The sequence below is a fragment of the Dasypus novemcinctus genome, chromosome 2 (assembly GCF_030445035.2).
Source record: "Dasypus novemcinctus isolate mDasNov1 chromosome 2, mDasNov1.1.hap2, whole genome shotgun sequence".
Lineage (NCBI taxonomy): Eukaryota > Metazoa > Chordata > Mammalia > Cingulata > Dasypodidae > Dasypus > Dasypus novemcinctus.
In genome coordinates this window covers 120,823,520-120,833,422 of record NC_080674.1, presented here as the reverse complement: position 1 = coordinate 120,833,422, position 9,903 = coordinate 120,823,520, and positions in this window count along the sequence as shown.

The window sequence follows — 9,903 nt, the reverse complement described above, 5'->3', positions numbered from 1 at the left end:
CATTCTGTTTTCTATTTTAAGCCCTGAAAAAGAATCTAAGCAACTACTTTGTCCAGCTGGTTTATGCCTTGAATTGCCTCTGTTATGACATGGTTTTCACCTGCTTCAATCAGGCATTAGGATTTCTGGTCACAAGCTCCACACTTAAGGCTGGATCTCAACAAATTTGTGACACCTAGGGATTTTTTTTAAGTCCCCTGGTTTCCCGGTTCGGTCAATCTTTTCCTTCCTCTGTGCTTTCTTCTCTCTCTCAGCTTTTAAAAAATTTCAGACTCTTTATTTAGATTTAGGCACAAATGACTAGTAACAGCTTAAACTCTTACCCCTTTAAAAACACCTGCAGTGTAACATGAATGCCAAAACGATGGGGTCCTGGTGTCAGCTGGCAGTCGAGGCAGGACTGCCAAGTAGGTACGGTGTAGCCTCCTTTATCTGCCCACCTAAGTACCACTTCCATCTTTGCAGCAGGACTCTCATCCCACTGAGGTCAACAGGATAACGGTTTGAGCTTCCTAGGATCAGAGAAGAGGCAAGAGCCAGTGGGTCTTTGTACAGTAACTGCAGGGGCCTCTGCAGGAGGGAAGTGGTGAGAGCAGGTCCCTCTCCACCCCTGTGCTTCAACCAAAAACAATTGTGGTTTTGTGGTTTTTTCAGTGTAAAATGTTTGAAAAAGGAGCTCTCAGGAGAAAATAAGGACTGAAAACAATGGTGAAAGAGATTAAGTCTCTCTAGAATGGAAAAGATCTGGATTCTAATTCTTGCTTCCTGGAGGTCAGGTAAGTTCACAGGGCAGTATGAATTAAGTTACTCAGTGCCACACCTGAAATCTTTACCCTACAGTTGCCTTCCAAATCAGGCTACATATCTGTAGGGGAAGGAACCAGTCTAATTCCATCCTAGTGGCAGGAAAGATAATGCATAGATGGAAATGTATAGATAGGAAAGATAACAGTATGGAAAACATTTAACTTCTTTTCAAAGTTTCCTCAGTTTCTTCATCTGTAAAATGGGAATGAAGAGACTGACTTCACAGGGTTGTTGTGCAGACTGGGTAAACAACGTATGCAAAGATCTCTGCCCAGTGTTTAGCCCACAAGTCTATATGTGTTGGCTTGTCATAAAACATATACTTTCTGTACCACTCTCCAATCTCTTTACGTGTGATCCCCTTGTCTCCCAACTGGACAGAAAGTGCTTGGATGGAATTATATGGCTTATCCTATCCCACTAAACTCTCAGCTCTTTCACAGCACCCAGTACACTGGCAAATAATGGGTTCTCAACAAATAATTGTCGACAGTCAAAAACATTGCAACTGCGACCGTGGGCTCTTTTTTCACATTTGACCTTTTGCACTCTATGAAATAGTGCCACCCTGTTGTCCCATTTTCCACTTGTTCTTTATATATAGATGCTACCTTTACTTCTAAGCACTTTTGATTTTATTTTTTAAAAGAAGTTTCTTGGAGTTGATGCTTTGGTCTATCTACATGAAAACTTATGGGAAAAGAAGGAATAAAAATCAAGTGCTTTTGTGGTTTCTTTTATTTACTTTTGAGCCTACCCAATAAGAGCTTATATTCTCAGCTCTGAAACTATAGGGTATTAGAAGAATCTTTTAGTTTCACTTTGCTTTATATAAAAGAGGAGAAAAACACATAATGGGTATCCCTTGAGTACTGTGGAGACTGTCTTGTTTTTATAAGATTAGAGAGATAAAGATCAACAAAGATCAACTACATAGAGTACATACAATCATAGAGGGACAAAAAGAAGACTACATTCTCTTCCACCATTGGATGGATTTTAAGTTAAAAATAGATCAGATGTAACATTAATTTTTAAATTTACCATACGGTAAGTTAAATGATTTAATAAAATTTTAAAATATGTGTAATAAGTATGTATAAATAAATTGCAGTTACTATTGAATAACAAAGGAGTTCTCTTCTTTAACATTGCCTTAAAATAAATAAAATGGGACAGTCCTAATGGAATATAGCTTGGCAGTTTCTTATGAAATTAAACATGTGCTTTCTATACAAACCCAGCAATTTCACTTTTGGGCATTTATCCCAGAGAAAAGGAAGTTTATGTCAAACAAAAGCAAATACATTAATATTCATAGTAGATTTATTCATGATATCAAAAAACTGGAAACAACCCAGATGTCCTTCAATGAGTAAGTGATTAAGAAAACTGTGGTACATCCATACCATGGAACACTATTCAGCAATAAAAAGGACAAATTATTGATACTCACAAGTTGGATGGAGCTCATGGGAACTATGTGAGTGAAAAAAAGCCAATCTTAAAAATTATATATCTTATGACCCCATTTATATAACATTCTTGAAATAACAAAATTATTGAGACAGATAACAAATTAGTGGTTCCCAGGGTTTAGGAAGGGAGGGAGTGGCTATAAAAGGGTAGGAGCCTTGTGGTGAAGAAACAATTCTGTATCTTGATTGTGGTGGTGTTTTCCACTAATCTACCCATGTGATAAAATTGCACACACGGAGCATGCACACAAGTATGGGCATGTAAAACTGGTGAAATCTGAATAAGCTCTGTGGATTCTAACAATGTCAATTTCCAAGTTTTGATACTGTATTGTAGTTATATAAGATGATACCATTGGAGGAAATTGGGTGAAGGGTACATGAGACCTTTCTGTGTATGATATTTTTGCAACTTCTTATAAATCTATAATTATTTCAAGTAAAATTTTTTTAAAAACATAAATATAAAAGCCCTACACAAAATTCCTATTGCATACATTCGTTCTTCAATAGATATATATAAACAGGGAGCCCTATGACATTACAATTTATGTAAAGAGAGTGAGTTTTGGGATTAAAAAAGTAACCCAAAGGACTATGTCTTTGGCTTAGTCTGTTAACACAGGTGGAATAGATTTTATAATAAAAACTTGGCTCTCCAAAATAATAATTAAACTTTAACGCTAAATATTTTTATTACTCTCTTAAAAATCCAAGAGGGCTTCCCAGAACGACTATTAAAGAACACATAAATTTACCCATATTTTCAGAGAAGAAAATGAAGCATAAATGAAGCGTAAAGTTTCTCACTATATGCATATTATATACTACAGAATTTTTGCTATCCCAGAAATTCCTTATTCTTCACAATTACCTGTGTTTCTTTCCCTATCCATGTGATCCTCATCATAATCACATGACATATGTAGAGGAAAACACAGAAGCAGAGAAATCTTGGGCTGACAATACTGATTTTGTCTATGAACTGCCAAGATCGTCACCCATACCCAGTCACAGATCTCCCCAGAATCATCGGTATCCTTCAAATACTATTCCAAAAAGACACAAAAATATTGAGTGACTTGTCAGTTTCTCCAGAGCACTGTGTTGGCACCAGCAGTGAACTGTTGGTTCATTATACTACATTCCCCAACATTTTATTCTTCAGCAATCCTATGAGGTAGGCCTTTTATAGATAAAGAAACCAAATAAATCATACATCTGTCAATGAAGTCTGTAAATGATGAACCCTGAGAATTAGTCCTGGCCCAGCCGTACTCACAGTGATTCAGGCTCAATCTCCGGAGACACTGCATTTGAGTGAATCTGAGTTCTAACAAGATATGAGCCATGTGATCCAAGCCAATCATGCAAGCTCTCTGTGCCACAGATTCACATCTGTAAATAATAATATTGGTTATTATTGAGGATCCAATAAGTTAATATATGTAAATAATTTAGATCACAGGTCAGCAAATTACCTCCTCTGGCCAAATCCAGTCCATTGCCTGCTCTTGGAAATAAAGTTTTGTTGGAACATAGCCACACTCGTTCCTTTATGTATTTTCTATGACTGCTTTTGCACTACAGTGGCAAAGCTGAGTATTTGCAACAGAGATTGGATGGCCCACAAAGTCAAAAATATTTACTATCTGGTCCTTTACCTAGAAAAAGTTTGCTGACTCCTGATTTAGATGAATACTTAGCAAAAACTAAGTGCTCTGTAAGTGTTGACTATTGCTATTGTTATTGAAGTCCACCTCTCCATTGAAGGCCTGGCCACAGTTCATCTTCAAATGATTTATACTTCTGTCCAATTCCCAGGCTTCTCACTTAGAAAATTCTAACTGGTCATGTAGCCTGGTAGAACAAGGTTTCTACTTCCAGGAAAAGCCAGAGAGTCACTTTAATTACTCAAATATAGCTGACCTATCAAAAATGTCTTAGTCTTTGCCCTGGTTGCAGTATGGCTTTTTCAGATCAGATAAGCAAACAAATGTATTTGCTAAGAAATCCTGAGGCAAAGGACTGATGTTCCCCTCTATTAGGTCATTATGGTTAATGTTCTCTGTGGGTCAGAAAGATTGTAACCTAAAATGCCTTGTTAGTTTTGGAGGTCAAGTCTAAAGATGAGGAAGAATAAGATTAGCAAAAAATAGAAAACAAAATAAAAGTAATAATTCTTTCACAGATACAGATAAAACTCTTGGATTAGTTGGTTTCAGCCCAAACTTCCAGCCCATTCTCCACACAGGATGCAGAGTGATCTTTGAAAACACAACTCAGATTATGTTTCTTCCTTGACTAAAATCTTCCAGCTTCTCATTTTAGCATAAAATCCAATTCCATGATCCTACTCTATCTGCTTCTCTGACTTTGACCTGCCACCATTCTCCCTGTTGCTCAGTAGGACCAGCTGCACTGGCCTTCCTTTGTTTTAGCACTTGTCAAGCAGGCGCCTGCCATAGAACTTCTGCACTGGCTTTCCTATATTTTTCCCTGTCTGAACATTGTGTCCTCACCTTGTCATAGAACTGGTTCCTGCTCATCTCTTGGTCTTTGCTCAAATGGCTCTGAGAGCCCTTCCCCAACCACTTTCTTTCAAGACCACTCACTCACATTCTTCATCACATCCTCCAGTTCCATTTCCCCTGTCACCCTCATTGCTAACTGAACTTTGTTGTCTTACTTGATAATTGTCTGAAAGTCTCAGCTAGAATGTTAGGTCTGGAAAACCATGGAATTTCACCAAGATCTAGCAGGGTCTCAAGAGGTCAGTGTTGAGTGAATGAATTATGAATGAATGAATAACCAGCAAGGATTTTATGCCAGAATTGAAAAATAATGTCTGAGGTAGGAAATAAGACATCTTTAGGGAAAGTTAATTCAGGTCAAGGAGCAGTACATAGTTAGAGTGCAATAAGGTGACAGAAAGACGGTGTCAAAGACAATAGAACTCTTCAGAATACGCTTTAGAAATGCCTTTTCCTACATGCCTCCTATCTTCTACCATTCCAGGCAACATGCGGAAGGCCTGTGAAGGTGTGTTTTAACTAGCAATTACATTCATCCTTATTCATCAACCTACTCTTAAGACAAACAGACAAATGGAATTAGCCTAAATGCTGAATTCACCAAAGGCCTAGGGGAAATGTTTCCCTTTGCTGTCTCTGGAATCATGGTAAAAAATAAGCCTTAAAAAATCAAGTCCTTTTTTTCAGAAAAGCAAAAATCACTTAAAATACTCTTTGAAATCTTTGTTTGTGTTTCCATCTCCAGTCTCTTAAAACAAATGGAAATTTCACTGGGGTGCTAAGGCTACTGTGAAAACAGGCATTGGGTTTTTCAGGAACATCTCCTTGGATCAAACCTGTAGTTCATTTGGAAACACACAGGAATATTATAATTGAAAATGTATTTAAATTTGCATACGATGCAATATGTTCACAACTGAGATGTGTGAAAGTTTCTAGATTAACCTTAGTAATAAAAAGAGGGGAGAATTAATATAATTTGTTGTGAATTTAGAGAAAAACTACATACAATACATGATACATTTAGATGAAAGAAAAGCTTAGCCTGATTACAAACCACATGATTTAAATCTGGAAGTTTTAAATGTTAAAGAAAATATGTGAAATAATTACAGTCTCGACCAATTTTTAATAGTTTTCATGTAAATTATTTACTGTCTATATGGACAGACCTAGGAAACATTAACTCTAGCAAGAATTCAGAATTTCACATAGACATAGAGTTGAGTGAGAATTTCCAAGTGGGGCAGATAAGAAGTATGGCTTCCAGTAGGATTATATTTTCATTGAACTGAAAGTGAATTGGGCCCAGATTTTATTGAAGAAAATTAAATATTGAACATATATGCAACATAATGCATTTTCCAAATGGAGTTTATAAATAAAATAGGTTTTTTAAAATCTATTTGATGGATTGGGAAGATTAGTCTTCCACAAGATAACACATTTTTTTTTACAGAGAACATATCCTGAGACAAATCTCTGAAAGACAAAACAGAAGTACAGGAAGGATTGGGGTCTTCTTTGCCAGCAACTTGTTATGCACTGGGTGTCAGACACTGCGCAAAAAGCTTTATACACCTGATCTCATTTGAACCGTACCAAAAGGGGAGTGAGTGTAGCACAGTGGTCGAGTGTCTGCTTCGTTCAATCCCCGGTACCTCCTAAAAATAAATAAATAATGTCCTGTACAAATAACCATGCCAGCCAGTTTGGTGAAGAAACAAAGCTCAGAGAGTTCGACAATGTACCTTAGGTTCATACTGCTAGTGCAGATGGAGGAAGAACCTAGACTCTAGAGCCCACTAGCTCTCAACCACCTCACTGGGGCCTCTCTCAATCAGAAATGATTGAAATCAGACATTTCAATCAGAAATGTCAATAAAATTTGAATCTGACAAGATGTTGTGGTCCATTTGGCTGTTTTCCTAAAGCTAATTGCTCAGATTCACTGGACAAACTTCAGGTGATTTGAAGGGCTCATTTTGATCACAGCAGAGAGATTTCTTTCTGTTTTTTACTATGAGGCTTAACACAGATGAACCATTGCCATTGAAGAAGGCTTTCTGGATCCGTGGGCACTATGACGAAAGGGAGGGCTTTTGGGGACAGGTACAAGACATCTACATTAAAGATTCTTTTCATTTAAAGTTATGAAATATTTCAAATAGACAGGAAACAATATGAAATAATACAATAGGTGCCTGTGTATCCACCTCTAAGATTAAGCAGATGTTAACTGTTGGGGCAGGGGTAGAGGTATATTTCTTTCCAATTCTGAGATTTCCTTTTCTGTGCAGGGAGCTCAACTATTAACCTACTCTTGGATTCTTGCTGATGTCTCAGTTACTACTGCTCATGGGAGTTGGGGGGTTCCTTCCTGAATGGCAAGTTTGGGAATAGGATCTACTTATGCTGAATGCTAACCCTTGCTCCCATCTTCTTTTTTTTTTTTTAATTAATTAATTAATTTTACTTTATTTATTATTTTTCACTCTTTATTTTGAAATACTTTCAAATTTAAAGAACAGTTACAAAAATAATACAAAGCTCATTCAGAGAATACCGATATATCCCTATCTCGCCAGATACACAATCTACCAATTTTAACATTTTGCTACATTTGTTGTATCCTTCTATTTATTAATTCATTTTCTGCACACTTGAGTGTAGGTTGCATATGTCATACTCCTTGAGCACTTAATACTGCTATGTATACTTCCTAAGAACAAGGACATTCAATTGCATGACCACTTTGACCCAGAAATGACAAATTTACCTTCCATCGGTGAGAACCAGTGCTTCTAAATGGAAACCCAGGAAATGTAGATGGTAGTTGGGCAGCCTCATCACAGAGATTACTTTACCCATGGAAGGGGAACATAAAATTTTGGAAGACAATTGACCATTTCTGCCAAAACACCTAAAAGTGATGTTGCTGGTTCTTTTAAATAAGAGTTATTTACCCTGAGATTTTATATCCTGGTGTCTTTTTCATAGTAAGCATGGTGTTACAGGCTTGTGAGGTTTGGTAGCAGCAGAAATATGTAGAATAACTACTGGCTTCGATCTTGCCATAGTATATGGTGGTATGTAGAATGAAAACCATCATTTTGGCTATAAATTATTGGCAGTGGGGCAATGGGAGGACAAGACAGCAGATTCTCACTGTCACTTTCCAAGACTTTGACTGAGGCTTTGACAGAGTCCTCAATTGCTACAATGACCAGCCACCCCGCCAGAAAATATCTGATCAACTTTAAGGAATGGAACAGAAGATCTAATTGATTTTACCAAAAAGTTATTCCAACAGAAGTTTCAAGGGTAGGGATCAGGGGATTGGGTATTAGGGGTGGAGGTAAACTAACATTCCCTTCCTAGATGTTTGAATTTGCTATGTGAATGTGTGTGTTTTTAACTGTAAGAAAGAGAAAGGTACAGTAGTCAGTCCTACTGCCTACTGAGACTATCTACTGAGAATGCAGTTCCAAACCAAGGATTAAAATCTAGTGAAATCATAAATTGAAAGTAAGGGAAAGCCAGATATTACCGACTTAATACTGTTGTTGCTTTTTTAAAGGAGTCCTTCTTAACCTGGTTTGGGATACAGCCCACCTCATCAAAATCAGCCAGTCCTTATGAAGGTGGTTCTCAGGTGGGGGCCACATACCAGGACCAGGATGAGAAGCCTGAAACTTGAGCAAGGGGCCTTGAGCAGAGAGGGATGAGAGGAGTAATAGGGGGAGCAGAATATTCCCAGGAATGCAGTCACAGAGTGGTTTGCTTTAGACAAACATATCTTTATAAAACTATTAAATGTGGTTTTGCAATCATGATTGGTGACTAGTCCCTTTTGTGCCCAGGAGAAAATATAAAACAGTTTAGTTTCATGTGTTCTGTTTGGAGTAGTGTTCTCCAAACTACTTAGGACCTTCTTGCCAGTTAATGCATTCTGCATTAAAATGTCTCTGCCCTAAACCTGCCCTAAACCTGACCCAGAGCTCCCTTTCTTTCACATCCTTGCCCAAAGGGTAGCCTAAGAGACCACTGAGGGAGAGGAGCGGTGATATTATCCCTTGTTGGTTCTGATATGAACCCAACCCACACTCCCTCATTTACTCTGTCATCCTCGGGGGATAGTAGTGCTGAATCAAAGAGCGAACTGGCAGCCAATTTGTGCCATTATAATCTTCCACTCAAGAGGAAAATTAAAGGAAACCAAAAGAAAGGTTTGCCAGCATCTTCCTAACATGCTTAAAGGAATAAGAATTCCATAACAATTTTAATAACTTGTGATCTTTGCATAATACTGCTGAGACACACCTGGGGCATAAACAGAGACTTTATGGAGTGATACTTTCCAAAGATTGCTGTGGGTTGTAACTTCAGTTTTTGTTTTTCTTACAAATTCACTAAGTTGTCTAATCAAAAGGAAATTCTTGACATCGCTCAAGGCTAAGAGACCAGGGAACAAAGTCAGGGCTGGGAATAATGACCTGGTTTCACTAGCTGTTACAGGAAAAGAACTGATTTATAGGTCACTGTTTTTTCTATCAGAAGTGTCTAACTAAATTAGGTTACAGCCTGCAGGTCCTTCACCTGTCTTTCGTATAAATAAAATTCCCCAAGAGTACCTCTCAGCCCTATTCATTGGATGACTGACACAAAGTCATTTGAATTATATAAATTATCTTTTTTTTTTTTTCTGGTTTCAGGATAGACTTAGTTCCTTCAAAAGGGTCTGATATGAAAATTTGATCAAGGCTAAAGGTGATACATAAAATGGTCTCTGAAAGTATCCTTCTATGTCTAAGATTCCAGCACTCTATAATTCTAGGATATAGGATAGAAATAAATGAGATATACTCCACATAAATGAGCAGATCTAGGATTAGAAGCGATGACATAATTTGAGGACAATTCAAAATTTATTTTTTGACCACATGTATATTTTAGAGTTCTTAGATTCAAATAACAAAACCTTTTCTCTCAGTGGGGGCCAGAACATCAATCATGGATGCTATAAAACCAGGAGCCCCATGCAAGTTACACAGCAGATGGTTTCGGGGAACTGCACCGCTGCT